The 16,255-nt window shown below is 44.3% G+C and overlaps 1 protein-coding gene and 1 pseudogene across 1 annotated transcript in view; one reads left to right on the top strand and one right to left on the bottom strand.

Annotated features, from left to right (window-relative positions):
* LOC126195237 (uncharacterized) overlaps positions 1–16,255 on the bottom strand; it is a 155,120-nt gene that overhangs the window by 98,095 nt on the left and 40,770 nt on the right. The gene's annotated exons all lie outside the window — the stretch shown is intronic.
* Positions 3,929–4,046, top strand: LOC126196077 (5S ribosomal RNA; annotated as a pseudogene).

Raw genomic sequence — 16,255 nt, forward strand, 5'->3', positions numbered from 1 at the left:
GTCATCATTCCCCTAGAAATTAGAACTACTTGAAGCTAACTAACCTAAGGACATCACACACATCCCTGCCCGAGGCAGGATTCGAACCTGCGACCGTAGCGGTCGCGTGTTTCCGGACTGAAGCGCCTAGAACCACTCGGCCACAACGGCCGGCGCTGCGTCGGAGTGGCGCGTCACGTCGGAGCTGTTCGGCGCCAGTCGGCTGCCCTCATCTGCAATCGCGGGTTTGCGCCGGAGCCCAGGCACGGTCTCCGCGTTGCGTGGCCGACGCTCTGCTACTACGATGTCGGAAGGCGGATGTTGACGATGAGTGGAGGGGCGCCCGTGTCCTCTCACTTCGGCGGTGTCTCTACGACTCCCCTCCACTGTCTTCTCATCCCTCTACCAGCTCAAATCCTCGTCGAAATATTCTTTCTTTCGGCGTTGTCATTGGCGGACGAAATTTTCAATGCAACCCAATGACTGATCGCCGTTTCATCGCCACGACTCTCGGTGTGGGTGGAAATACCAAATCTGGCTAGGGCTGGCGTGCGGCTCGTGGATCGGTTTCTTTCTCACGATTTCACATCCTTAAAATGTTTTCTTGCATTCCGTGGCTGTTGGGAGAGCAGTTACACAACGCTTCTTTATAACCTCTCTTTCTTTGTGAGCCTCATGTTTGGGCTCCGTCTCAAAATTTCCTGCCGTCCGTGGTTTACAAGGAATGTCCGCACAGTCGAGAAAAACATCTTGTAGAGAATGCTGGCTTCTTTCACACGCCTCCCTGCGCCAATTGTTCACGCTTTTGGCACGCTCCTCCCTGTGCCTCAGGGGTTGCTGGGATTGTCGGCACATCCCTGCAGGTGAAATGACTGCCGCCAGGCCAGAAGAACGCAGATGCTTTTCGAGTACATTCTTGGAGGCGTTCCGTCCTAATGGCTGCAGGTGTCCATCAGTTCTCGGCACGCTTCTCGTTGTCTATTGGACCCTTCGCATCGTGTCCTCTTTGAGCGAGGCGAGGACGTCGGCCCGGCCGCCCGCTGCGTACATTCTTGGAGGCGTTCCGTCCTAATGGCTGCAGGTGTCCATCAGCTCTCGGCACGCTTCTCGTTGTCTATTGGACCCTTCGCATCGTGGCCTCTTTGAGCGAGGCGAGGACGTCGGCCCGGCCGCTCGCTGCGTACATTCTTGGAGGCGTTCCGTCCTAATGGCTGCAGGTGTCCATCAGCTGTCGGCATGCTTCTCGTTGTCTATTGGACCCTTCGAATCGTGGCCTCTTTGAGCGAGGCGAGAACGTCGGCCCGGCCGCCCGCTGCGTACATTCTTGGAGGCGTTCCGTCCTAATGGCTGCAGGTGTCCATCAGCTCTCGGCACGCTTCTCGTTGTCTATTGGACCCTTTGCATCGTGGCCTCTTTGAGCGAGGCGAGGACGTCGGCCCGGCCGCCCGCTGCGTACATACTTGGAGGCGTTCCATCCTAATGGCTGCAGGTGTCCATCAGCTCTCGGCACGCTTCTCGTTGTCTATTGGACCCTTCGCATCGTGGCCTCTTTCAGCGAGGCGAGGACGTCGGCCCGGCCGCCCGCTGCGTACATTCTTGGAGGCGTTCCGTCCTAATGGCTGCAGGTGTCCATCAGCTCTCGGCACGCTTCTCGTTGTCTATTGGACCCTTCGCATCGTGGCATCTTTGAGCGAGGCGAGGACGTCGGCCCGGCCGCCCGCTGTGTGCTTGCAGAGTGAGAGCCGTGTCCCTGTTCTTAGGGGCTCGCCACAAGGGTGCGGATTCTTCCTTCTCCTTGGCCGCTCGTGATACGTTGGCGAAAGTGGCTGCGATCCGACATTGGTGCATTGATAGTGACCGGGCCAAATATCTCACGAAATAAGCATCAAACGAAAAAACTACAAAGAACGGAACTTGTCTAGCTTGAAGGGGGAAACCAGATGGCGCTATGGTTGGCCCGCTAGATGGCGCTGCCATAGGTGAAACGGATAAAAACAGCGTTTTTCATAATAGGAACCCCCATTTTTTATTACATATTCGCGTAGTACGTAAAGAAATTTGAATGTTGTAGTTGGACCATTGTTTTCGCTTTGTGATAGATGGCGCCGTAATAGTCACAAACGTATAAGTATGTGGTATCACGTAACATTTCGCCAGTGCGGACGGTATTTGATTCGTGATACATTACCCGTGTTAAAATGGACCGTATACCAACTGTGGAAAAGGTCGACATCGTGTTGACGTATGGCTATTGTGATCAAAATGCGTATGGTACAGCATTATTGGAGGAAGGATAATTGTTCCCCATTTTATCGATGGCAATCTCAATGGTGCAATGTATGCTGATTTCCTCCGTAATGTTCTACCGATGTTATTACCAGATGTTTCACAGCATGGCAAAATGGCGATGTACTTCCAACATGATGGATGTCCGGCACATAGCTCGCGAGCGGTTGAAGCGGTATTGAATCGCATATTTCATGACAAGTGGATTGGTCGTCGAAGCACCATACCGTGGCCCGCACGTTCACCGGATCTGACGTCCCCGGATTTCTTTCTGTGGGAAAGTTGAAGGATATTTGCTATCGTGATCCACCGACAACGCGCATTGACAATGCATGTGCGAACATTACGGAAGGTGAACTACTCGCTGTTGAGAGGAATGTAGTAAAACGTATTGCCAAATGCATTGAGGTTGACGGACATCACTTTGAGAATTTATTGCATTAATGTGGTATTTGCTGGTAATCACGCTGTAACAGCATGCGTTCTCAGAAATGAAAAGTTAACAAAGGTACATGTATCACTTTCCAACAACCGAAATAAAATGTTCAAACGTACCTACGTTCTGTATTTTAATTTAAAAAACCTACCTGTTACCAACTGTTCGTCTAAAATTGTGAGCCATATATTTGTGACTATTACAGCGCCGTCTATCACAAAGCGAAAAAAGTGGTCGAACTAAAACGTTCATATTTCTTTACGTACTACACGAATATGTGACAAAAATGTGGTTTCCCATTTAAAAAAAAAACGCAGTTGATATCCGTTTGACCTATGGCAGTCCATCTAGCGGGCCAGCCATAGCGCCATCTGGTTTCCCCTTCAAGCTAGACGAGTTTCGTTCTTTGTAGTTTTTTCGTTTGATGCTTATTTCGAGAGATATTTGGCCCGGTCACGATCAGTGGACCACCCTGTAAGTATATATATATATATATATATATATATATATATATATATATAACATTTTTATGTTGTTTGCTTCGAAGTCAGCCCAATGCAGTAACAGAAAGTGGATGCTTCGCTCGATTCGGAATTGCGATGATCGAAAGGAGGGTCAGTATGAAATTTTCACTCCGCAGCGGAGTGTGCGCTGATATGGAACTTCCTGGCAGATTAAAACTGTGTGCCAGACCGAAACTCGAGCTCCGGACGTCTGCCTCTTGTGGGCAAATCCTCCACCATCTAAGATACCCAAGCACGAACCTTGACCCGCCCAAAATTTTCAATTCTGCCAGTACCTCGTCTCCCACCTTCCGAACTTCATAGAAGCTCTTTTGCGAAGGTCTCGAGTTCGGTATCGGTCCGGCACACAGTTTTAATGTGCCAGGACGTTTCATATCAGCTCACACTCCGCTGCAGAGTGAAAATTTCGTACTGACCCTCCTTTTGATCATCGCAATTTCGAATCGAGCGAAGCATCCACTTTCTGTTACTGCATTGGGCTGACTTCGAAGCCGCGTAATGGTAGCGTCGTGTGCGGTTGGCGTAATCATTGGCGATTCCTAATTTGTGGTACATGAAAGTAATATTTCGGGTGCAATCGTAACGTCAAACACGCAGAATGACGAAAAAAAGAAACGAAGGAAGAGAAAACTGCTGTGGGAGAGTTACCAGTAAGACAACGGCTTCGAATTACTGATCCTAGAAGTGATGCAAGTCTGAGTCCGCCGGCGGCCTTGCCGCAGTGGTAACACCGGTTCCCGTCAGATCACAGAAGTTAAGCGCTGTCGGGCTGGGCTAGCACTTGGATGGGTGACCATCCAGTCTGCCGGGCGCTGTTGGCTAGCGGGGTGCATTAAGCGCTTGTCTTGTGAGGCAAACGTAGGAGCTACTTGCTTGAGAAGTAGCGTCTCCGGTCTCGTAAACTGACATACGGCCGGGAGAGCGGTGTGCTGACCACATGCCCCTCCATATAAGCACCCAGTGACGCCTATGGGCTGCGAATGGCCTTCAAGGCCTGTTCGGGAGAAGTTTAGTTTTTTAGTTTTAGCAAGTTTGATTAATTGCTGAAGATGTTACAGAAACATGGCTAATGCAGAAGATTATAATCACTTTTTCCTTTAAATTTATTTAATTATTGATTTTTTTACTAATTACAACCGAGTTTTTTCCATTGTGGTATTTGTAATTTTTTACTACGTGTAGCCAAGATTTTGTTCTGCAATCTCAATTACTTTTTGGATTGTGACATTTGTAATTTTTGGATTTTTGGACTGAGTAAATTATTGAAGGATGAGATGTTGAAAATATTTTCTATGTTAATATTGTATTGGGGGACAATTAATCTACGATGTATTTTGGCCTATAGTTGTGGACAGAATATCGAAGAAATGCCGTGGTTGAGTACTGCAACTAATATTTAACCATACAAAATAACGATTTCTTTGTATTTGATAATCTGTTTCAAATACAAATATATCACAATTTTGACTTGGTAAAAAATTTCCTAAAGACAAGCTCGCAGAAATGTGTCTTCACTTTCAACGACTGGTTTTGACAAACTTTTTCCTTCATGTTCAGGTCTTCAATGTACTTGTTACAAAACGTTTTAATTGGGAATAGGAACCTCATGTTTGGTTTTCATGTATGAGGATAAGATGTAGTACATCACACAAAGATTTGTCACAAATAAAATATTTATAGTCAGAAAGAACCTTATGCACATAGCCATGTCTGCATATGTAGCACGCCATAAAAAAACACAATATAAAATGAAATGCACAGCAGCAATCTATTTACATTAGCTTGGCATGTTGCATTTACTGATGATCCATTTGAGACGGTGTATTAAGTACAACTGGCACTTTGTGTGATTTGCTACATTTTATGCACTGTTTCCAAGTCACAATGAACACGCTAAACATGGCAGCAAAGACTGTCGTAACATCTTATTGAAAATAAAGAAATATTTATACGGCAGCAGAGACTGTCGTAACATGTTACTGAAAATAAAGAAATATTTATACGATCTTGCCTTTAGAAAATATTTTATCATTAAAACGGATCACTCCTTCACATTTCTCAACAGTTTCGTCTGTCCTAATATCAGCTTATAAAGACGTTATCATATGACTTTCGAATCACAATGCCTGAAAAAGTTGCCAGTGACTCCCCCTTGTACGTTCCAAGCTGTGACGTCACAGCTCCTCGCTCCCCCTCCCCAAACCCCTCCATAGCCCCCTTGCCGGCTACACGCTTCCTCCCGAGCCACTTGGCTGTTCGGCTTCATTCCTTGTTTCTCTGTCCTTCAATTCCCCCGTTTACTCTCCGCACCGTCTCCTCCTTTGGAAGAGACCTGGAGGAGTCGTGACCTCGTTTCCCCATGTTGACACTACGCAGGGGCCGTAGTTACCATGCGCCCTTATCTGTGTGTCATGCCCCGCCCAAAGACAATGCATTCGCTGCTGTTCGCTGCAGTGTCAATATTTGCCGAAGGCAACACTACGACTCGCACACGAAGCGTCCCAGGACAGCACACGACTGGTCTTCGTGCTCTCGTCATCCCATCTCGTGCTGCCCATCAGTCAGCATATGCTACGAGGGGCCGATCCGAAAAAATGTCTCAAAATTCAAATATCATGACTGTCTTACCTATTAATTCCTGCATTTACAAGAGTGAACTGGTACGTTCCTTTAAAAATATATTTAAAATTATTACCAGCTTATTGAGAGCGCAGATAATCTCTTGATGCCGTGATATGTTTTCAAGTCTTCACCATTTTTATACCTTAGTAAACATGAAACAGGGCAGGCGGTAGAACAAATTAGAATCTCGGCTACAGAGCATTTGCCGTCGCTACAGAATATACCGGAAACCTATTCATGAGCCGGCACCGACTGTAGAAGTAACTTTTAAATATGAGAGACGTACTCAATGTTAGTCGGAAAGGTTGTCTTAAATACACTACTGGCCATTAAAATTGCTACAACACGAAGATGACGTGCTACAGACGCGAAATTTAACCGACAGAAAGAAGATGCCGTGATATGCAAATGATTAACTTTTCAGAGCATTCACACGTGGTTTGCGTCGGTGGCAACACCTACAACGTGCTGACATGAGGAAAGTTTCCAGTCGATTTCTCATACACAAACAGCAGTTGACCGGCGTTGTCTGGTGAAACGTTGTTGTGATGCCTCGTGTAAGGAGGAGAAATGCGTACCATCACGTTTCCCACTTTGATAAAGGTCGGATTGTAGCCATCCAAGCTCTGTTTGACTCAATGCCCAGGCGTATCAAGGCCGTTATTACGGCCAGAGGTGTTTGTTCTGGGTACTGATTTCTCAGGATCTATGCACCCAAATTGCGGTTTATCGTATCGCGACATTGATGTTCGCGTTGGTCGAGATCCAATGACTGTTAGAAGAATATGGAATCGGTGGGTTCAGGTGGGTAATACGGAACGCCGTGCTGGATCCCAACGGCCTCGTATCACTAGCAGTCGAGATGACAGGCATCTTTTCCGCATGGCTGTAACGGATCGTGCAGCCACGTCTCGATCCCTGAGTCAACACATGGGGACGTTTGCAAGACAACAACCATCTGCACGAACAGTTCGACGACGGTTGCAGCAGCATGGACTATCAGCTCGGAGACCATGGCCGCGGTTACCCTTGACGGTGCATTACAAACAGGAGCGCCTGCGATGGTGTACTCAACCTGGGTGCACGAATGGCAGAACGTCATTTTTTCGGATGAATCCAGGTTCTGTTTGCAGCATCATGATGGTCGCATCCGTATTTGGCGACATCGCGGTGAACGCACATTGGAAGCTTGTATTCGTCATCGCCATACTGGAGTATCACCCGACGTGATGATATGGGGTGCCATTGGTTACACGTCTCGGTCACCTTTTGTTCGCATTGACGGCACTTTGAACAGTGGACGTTACATTTCAAATGTGTTACGACCCGTGGCTCTACCCTTCATTTTATCCCTGCGAAACCCTCCATTTCAGCAGTATAATAGACGACCGCATGTTGCAGGTCCTGTACGGGCCTTTCTGGATACAGAAAGTGTTCGACTGCTGCCCGGGCCAGCACATTCTGCAGATCTATCACCAACTGAAAACGTCTGGTCAATGCTGTCCGAGCAACTGGCTCGTCACAATACGCCAGTCACTGCTCTTGATGAACTGTGGTATCGCGTTGAAGTTGCATGGGCAGCTGTACCTGTACACGCCATCCAAACTCTGTTTGACTCAGTGCCTAGGCGTATCAAGGCCGTTATTACGGCCAGAGGTGGTTGTTCTGGGTACTGATTTCTCAGGATCTATGCACTAAAATTGCGTGAAAATGTAATCACATGTCAGTTCTAGTATAATATATTTGTCGGATGAATACCCGTTGATCATATGCAGTTTTTTCTTGGTGTAGCAATTTCAATGGCCAGTAGTGTATAAATCAGAACAACATGGGGTAGGCATAAGCGTGTTGTCTTCGTTTTCTTGAACTTTAATTCAAAATCGTCTGTGTTTCCACTAATTGTTTGAAATTTTTTGTAATGATTCCTTCAATGTATCAGCTTGTTTCTTCCACTGAATTACTTACCCATACTTTTGATGCTACATTTAGAAACTGGTTATTAAGAATACATCATTAATTCAACCATCCGTTTTCCATAGTACGTAATTCAGTTTCAGTTTTCGTATGAGCATCGCTAACATCCGAGGTCCACAAATTTGAAAAATCTTTCCCAATTTCTCATAATATTTCGTGCTTCAGTAATTTCTTTAGCTTTTAGGTATTAGCTTGGTGCAGGAAGTCGTAGCTTTTTTTTCGCAAGTTTAATAAACACAACAGGTACTCGTAACAGAGATCCTACTAGGCAGTAGGCTATTCTTTTTTCAATATGTACAACAGTCTGGCAGTGCCAGAGTATCTCTTCAATTCCACGACTGTAATAATGATGCGTTTTTGAGGCGAAGACCTCGTCGAGCCGTGTTCGGAGCCAATTTACATCCGGAATGGAAGTTCCTTGAAGGTTGTTAGATAGGGAGCGGAGATCAGGTGCAAGATCAGGCGCAAAACAAGTGTGACGAGTTACTTCCCCACACAGTTAATGCATACCGTTTTTTGTCAGTCAAGCAGAACGCGGTCTGGCGTTATCGTGGAGTAGCATATCTTCACGCAATCTTCCTGGTCGTTGTTCTTGGACTGCGTCCGCAAGAGGTCTCAGTTGTTGACAATAAATGTCAGCAGAGACTGTGTAACACCGAAAATGCAGGATGCAAAGGGTCTGCTGCCGATATATATATTTTTTAATTCTATGTAAATATTTGTAATTTAAATACCTTCTTTTAATACGTAAGGACATTGCTTCACTGTATGTGTACATTCAGGTAGAAGTCTGTTGACGTTTCATTGTATTTATCAGTGTTTTACTGTGAATATTATAAGCTCTGGGAAAAAGCCAAAGAAATTATTTGCATCGACTAGCAACGATAATAGCAGTGCTTGTGCGTTGTAAAATCTTTGGGTTGGGGGTTGTTGCGCAGAGCGCGCGGAGAGAGGGGAGACGGGTTCCAGTGCTTGTGGTGTGCGGAAGTGTGGTGTTAACGCTCTCGCAATAGAGAGTACCGTTTCGGCGGTATCATGTACGCGCGCCGGCCAGATGACTAGTAGCAGGAGGAAGGACAGTCGACGGGCGGAAGAGGCTGTATTAATTACAAGTGCCCGTTCCTGTAACTAGCCGTGGCCCCACAAAATGCTACCGTGTTCAACAACAGCAGCAGTTCCAGCAACACAGATTCGTCGTCGGCTCCGAGTTTCGTCGTATGCACACCATTGAAGTAAGACTGTTCATTGGTAGAAGGTATTAACGGTTAACCCAGCAGCACAACTGAATGTGATTTGATTAAGGAAACTTACTTAAATAATAATCAGTTAAATTCAGGACTATCGTGTCCTCATTGCCCCCAGGCTTTGTTCCCAAGCAGGTTCCTTGCTCCCTTTTTTCCTTATATGCTAACCGAAGTTTGAGAATCGATCACCGGAAAAAAATCCAGATCTAAAGAAAATGCACAAATTAAGAGTGCGGACGTTTTATTTATATTACATATAGCTTGGAGCACATGGCTGTTTGGTTTGGTACGTATTCTAATATTTAATTCTGTTCAAGTCAGTAAAAAATGCTCAGTTGTTCAGACAATAATATTAAATACAAATTGAAAATGAAGTAACTGCAGAGAAAAAGGTGCTTTCCTTTCTCTAAATTTCTTTGATGACGTTATGCTGAGGTCTCTGGAAGTCATTGCTCACGTAACGAAGTCCAATACTAACATACAGTTTAAGTGCATATTTTCAAATCATTACTCGATTGCCTTTTTGAAAATTTAATGACAAACTTAACGTAAATATGACTTCTCAGTTTTCTTTATCATTACATACTCACTCAAAATTAGTGTAAAAAAACGTGAATAATATATGTTTCTCTTTCCCATCATTTTGTACAGGATTTGGGATGTAAATTGCCCTAGTGGGCTGGCGACCGTTAATTACTTCCTTTTCGTTCATTAGTGTAACTTTTGGATTCATGATGAGTGGTACCTCTTTCTGTCCAGTGTAGTTCGTGAGTGAATGCACAAAATAACTTTCATTTTTCCAAATCGTAGCCCTGTTCGGTCCCCCTACTTATCGGTTTTACTTCTTCAGGAAAGATATCCTTATCTAATTAGAAAAATTCCATTAGGTTTACAAGCGATCCACGGTCATATTTTATATCGCAAGCAGTATAGGTCGATTGGTAGGGGGAGGTCACAACTGTTACATCGTTATTTTTCCAGCAGGTGCATAAAAATATATTTTTCGGACGAGCGCAGGCCTACTTATGCTCAGTGATTCCTTTCTTTTCCTTCTGAAAGCATAAAGAAACCATTTCTCCTCACCAGTGACGGAACAGGATAGGAATGGAAAGTGTTGTTCGCGAGCTTGTTGATGACGAGCAAGAACATATGGCACGAGATGCACGTATGGCCACCCACTGATTTTTGTGATTTTGCGGCATACATACACCCGATTCTTTTGCCTTCCCCTTTGTATGCAAATGTCGCACGATTGTGAAATGTCACTGGTCATCACTTTTGCCAGTTATCGAGAACACGGACCGGAATAGTTAAGGATTAATAGGTTTAAACGATCATCATCAAACCCCGAAGGTCTTCCTGAACGTTGAGAGTCACTAATCTCAGAACGATCGTACTTAAAACGAGAGAACCATTGGCTTGATGTTCTTTGTCCAGTAACGTTTTCCCCATACACTGCGCAAACGTTTCCGGCTGCCTCGGCTGTTGTCACCCCTGTATTGAACTCAAACAGAAGAATATGTCGGAAACGTTCCGATTTCTCCAGTTGGCACTCCATTTTCCGTGCATTCTAAACTTCACTTTAGCATCTCACTCCGTACATGCATCATAGAAATATACCTCCTGTGACTTATTGTTAAAAAATTATATTCTCTCATCTTTCATTATATACTTTTAGCATTCTGCATGGAACACTTGAGGCGACTGCACATTGTGATTGATTTAAGTAGTGGCCAAACAAATACACTTTTCACAGTGGGTAGAAGAGAGTCAGAAACTGCATACATGAAAGATACCATAGCGTGAGCAGAGAAATCGTATTTTCACACATCAGTATCTCCACATAAATTTTCCTAATGCTCGCCGTGGAGCTTTGTCTCTAACAGTTACCGAAAGTCTGAAGTATTTCAGTTGAGCGTTTTCCATTCCATTGAGATACGATTAAATTACGGTGTTTACTCCACACATTTATCGGGAATTGATCCTCTAGGATGTGGTACTCGTCAGAATAATTAAATACGTAAACTGTAACCTTATTTCGGGTTTATTTGCTTGAAGTTAATGTCGAACTAGGAAAATGTTTAGTACACGTCACCACTTAAAAATTAATGCAGTAATCGTAACAAGTCATTAAATCCGTTCACATCTAGAAGCACTGAACAATTTACTGAATATAGAAGTCAAGCATTGTCAGTAATTTCTCCAAGGTCACTGGAACATATTACTGCTTTTAGAATGGGCTGAAGTCTAAAGTTACATAGAACTCAGACCAACGAGTAAGATATATCATTAGTACCATAAGTGGCAATGAAAGCTGCTAGAAAATACTTAACTAAGTGGTAGACTTGGACCTATACTTTGAGGCTAAATAGATAACATGAAGTCCTTCATAACTCTGGTTTTATGATCTCACCACTTTCTAAAGTTTGATGGTCGTATGGACACAGTTTGAGGTTCGCCGATGACATTGTAATTCTGTCAGAGACAGCAAAGGACTTGGAAGAGGAGTTGAACGGAATGGACAGTGTCTTGAAAGGAGGATATAAGATGAACATCAACAAAAGCAAAACGAGGATAATGGAATGTAGTCAAATTAAATCGGGTGATGCTGAGGGGATTAGATTAGGAAATGAGACACTTAAAGTAGTAAAGGAGTTTTGCTATTTAGGGAGTAAAATAACTGATGATGGTCGAAGTAGAGAGGATATAAAATGTAGACTGGCAATGGCAAGGAAATCGTTTCTGAAGAAGAGAAATTTGTTAACATCGAGTATAGATTTAAGTGTCAGGAAGTCGTTTCTGAAAGTATTTGTATGGAGTGTAGCCATGTATGGACGTGAAACATGGACGATAACCAGTTTGGACAAGAAGAGAATAGAAGCTTTCGAAATGTGGTGCTACAGAAGAATGCTGAAGATAAGGTGGGTAGATCACGTAACTAATGAGGAGGTATTGAATAGGATTGGGGAGAAGAGAAGTTTGTGGCACAACTTGACTAGAAGAAGGGATCGGTTGGTAGGACATGTTTTGAGGCATCAAGGGATCACAAATTTAGCATTGGAGGGCAGCGTGGAGGGTAAAAATCGTAGAGGGAGACCAAGAGATCAATACACTAAGCAGATTCAGAAGGATGTAGGTTGCAGTAGGTACTGGGAGATGAAGAAGCTTGCACAGGATAGAGTAGCATGGAGAGCTGCATCAAACCAGTCTCAGGACTGAAGACCACAACAACAACAATGGACACAGTTTATGAGTCTTTAAAGTTTTCCATTGTCCTCTACAGCTTTATGCCGTTGATCATTGGTAATAATTTCACCTTTAAGGGGAGCACACCTTGCCTTTCTAGCTCATGTTAATTTAGGCAAGTATTTGATCCATTTCTTAAAAAAACTATTTGATGCCGGAGCTAAATATTTTTACCATATGTTACATGCCGTTAATAGAGTCAACTGTACTGAAACTACTTTATCCATTTTATAGTTTTTAAGAAATACTGTTTTAAATTTATTAACAAAAAATATTAACTTTTTCTGCAGACAATATGTCTTCTGAACTTCTTAATAAGGGACTGTTAATGAATATAGTACCAGAGGTGGCTTTTTATTTTATCCTGAGGCTCTGAAAATTTCACTTATTTATCTCCGATAGTTTCTGATATAATGGGGCATATATACTGAAAATTTTAGTTTGTGGGTAAATTGACTTTAAAGAAAAAAACTTTTGAAATTTGCTACTTACAATTAATTAAAACTGTCCTGCTGCATATGATGGCTGCTCTTTGGCCTCTAGCAGGTCTTCCAGATTCTTTTTCATCTTCCACATCTACATCTACATTCATACTCCGCAAGCCACCCATCGGTGTGTGGCGGAGGGCACTTTACGTGCCACTGTCATTACCTCCCTTTCCTGTTCCAGTCGCGTATGGTTCGCGGGAAGAACGACTGTCTGAAAGCCTCCGTACGCGCTCTAATCTCTCTAATTTTACATTCGTGATCTCCTCGGGAGGTATAAGTAGGGGGGAAGCAATATACTCGATACCTCATCCAGAAACGCACCCTCTCGAAACCTGGCGAGCAAGCTACACCGCGATGCAGAGCGCCTCTCTTGCAGAGTCTGCCACTTGAGTTTATTAAACATCTCCGTAACGCTATCACGGTTACCAAATAACCCTGTGACGAAACGCGCCGCTCTTCTTTGGATCTTCTCTATCTCCTCCGTCAACCCGATCTGGTACGGATCCACACTGATGAGCAATACTCAAGTATAGGTCGAACGAGTGTTTTGTAAGCCACCTCCTTTGTTGCTGGACTACATTTTCTAAGCACTCTCCCAATGACTCTCAACCTGGTACCCGCCTTACCAACAATTAATTTTATATGATCATTCCACTTCAAATCGTTCCGCACGCATACTCCCAGATATTTTACAGAAGTAACTGCTACCAGTGTTTGTTCCGCTATCATATAATCATACAATAAAGGATCCTTCTTTCTATGTATTCGCAATACATTACATTTGTCTATGTTAAGGGACAGTTGCCACTCCCTGCACCAAGTGTCTATCCGCTGCAGATCTTCCTGCATTTCGCTACAATTTTCTAATGCTGCAACTTCTCTGTATACTACAGCATCATCCGCGAAAAGCCGCATGGAACTTCCGACACTATCTACTAGGTCATTTATATATATTGTGAAAAGCAATGGTCCCATAACACTTCCCTGTGGCACGCCAGAGGTTACCTTAACGTCTGTAGATGTCTCTCCATTGATAACAACATGCTGTGTTCTGTTTGCTAAAAAACCTTCAATCCAGCCACACAGCTGGTCTGATATTCCGTAGGCTCTTACTTTGTTTATCAGGCGACAGTGCGGAACTGTATCGAACGCCTTCCGGAAGTCAAGAAAAATAGCATCTACTTGGGAGCCTGTATCTAATATTTTCTGGGTCTCATGAACAAATAACGCGAGTTGGGTCTCACACGATCGCTGTTTCCGGAATCCATGTTGATTCCTACATAGTAGATTCTGGGTTTCCAAAAACGACATGATACTCGAGCAAAAAACATGTTCTAAAATTCTACAACAGATCGACGTCAGAGATATAGGTCTATAGTTTTGCGCATCTGCTCGACGACCCTTCTTGAAGGCTCTGACTACCTGTGCTCTTTTCCAATCATTTGGAACCCTCCGTTCCTCTAGAGACTTGCGGTACACGGCTGTTAGAAGGGGGGCAAGTTCTTTCGCGTACTCTGTGTAGAATCGAATTGGTATCCCGTCAGGTCCAGTGGACTTTCCTCTGTTGAGTGACTCCAGTTGCTTTTCTATTTCTTGGACACTTATTTCGAAGTCAACCATTTTTTCGTTTGTGCGAGGATTTAGAGAAGGAACTGCAGTGCGGTCTTTCTCTGTGAAACAGCTTTGGAAAAAGGTGTTTAGTATTTCAGCTTTACGCGTGTCATCCTCTGTTTCAATGCCATCATCATCCCGGAGTGTCTGGATATGCTGTTTCGAGCCACTTACTGATTTAACGTAAGACCAGAACTTCCTAGGATTTTCTGTCAAGTCTGTACATAGAATTTTACTTTCGAATTCACTGAACGCTTCACGCATAGCCCTCCTTACGCTAACTTTGACATCGCTTAGCTTCTGTTTGTCTGAGAGGTTTTGGCTGCGTTTAAACTTGGAGTGAAGCTCTCTTTGCTTTCGCAGTAGTTTCCTAACTTTGTTGTTGTACCACGGTGGGTTTTTCCCGTCCCTCACAGTTTTACTCGGCACGTACCTGTCTAAAACGCATTTTACGATTGCCTTGAACTTTTTCCATAAACACTCAACATTGTCAGTGTCGGAACAGAAATTTTCGTTTTGATCTGTTAGGTGGTCTGAAATCTGCCTTCTATTACTCTTGCTAAACAGACAAACCTTCCTCCCTTTTTTTATATTCCTATTAACTTCCATATTCAGGGATGCTACAACGGCCTTATGATCACTGATTCCCCGTTCTGCACTTACAGAGTCGAAAACGTCGGGTCTGTTTGTTATCAGTAGGTCCAGGATGTTATCCCCACGAGTCGGTTCTCTGTTTAATTGCTCGAGGTAATTTTCGGATAGTGCACTCAGTATAATGTCTCTCGATGCTCTGTCCCTACCACCCGTCCTAAACATCTGAGTGTTCCAGTCTATATCTGGTAAATTGAAATCTCCACCTAAGACTATAACATGCTGAGGAAATTTATGCGAAATGTATTCCAAATTTTCTCTCAGTTGTTCTGCCACTAACGCTACTGAGTCGGGAGGTCGGTAAAAGGAGCCAATTATTAACCCAGCTCGGTTGTTGAGTGTAACCTCCACCCATAATAATTCATAGGAACTATCCACTTCTACTTCACTACAGGATAAACTACTACTAACAGCGACGAACACTCCACCACCGGTTGCATGCAATCTATCCTTCCTAAACACCGTCTGTACCTTTGTAAAAATTTCGGCAGAATTTATCTCTAGCTTAAGCCAGCTCTCTGTACCTATAACGATTTCAGCTTCGGTGCTTTCTATCAGCGCTTGAAGTTCCGGTACTTTACCAACGCAGCTTCGACAGTTTACAATTACAATACCGATTGCTGCTTGGTCCCCGCATGTCCTGACTTTGTTCAGCACCCTTTGAGGCTGTTGCCCTTTCTGTACTTGCCCGAGGCCATCTAACCTAAAAACCGCCCAGTCCACGCCACACAACCCCTGCTACCCGTGTAGCCGCTTGCTGCGTGTAGTGGACTCCTGACCTATCCAGCGGAACCCGAAACCCCACCACCCTATGGCGCAAGTCGAGGAATCTGCAGCCCACATGGTCGCAGAACCGTCTCAGCCTCTGATTCAGACCCTCCACTCGGCTCTGTATCAAAGGTCCGCAGTCAGTCCTGTCGACGATGCTGCAGATGTTGAGCTCTGCTTTCATCCCGCTAGCGAGACTGGAAGTCTTCACCAAATCAGATAGCCGCCGGAAGCCAGAGAGGATTTCCTCCGATCCATAGCGACACACATCATTGGTGCCGACATGAGCGACCACCTGCAGATGGGTGCACCCTCTACCCTTCATGGCATCCGGAAGGACCCTTTCCACATCTGGAATGACTCCCCCCGGTATGCACACGGAGTGCACATTGGTTTTCTTCCCCTCTCTTGCTGCCATTTCCCTAA

Source organism: Schistocerca nitens, chromosome 7, assembly GCF_023898315.1.
Source record: "Schistocerca nitens isolate TAMUIC-IGC-003100 chromosome 7, iqSchNite1.1, whole genome shotgun sequence".
NCBI classification, from domain to species: Eukaryota; Metazoa; Arthropoda; class Insecta; order Orthoptera; family Acrididae; genus Schistocerca; species Schistocerca nitens.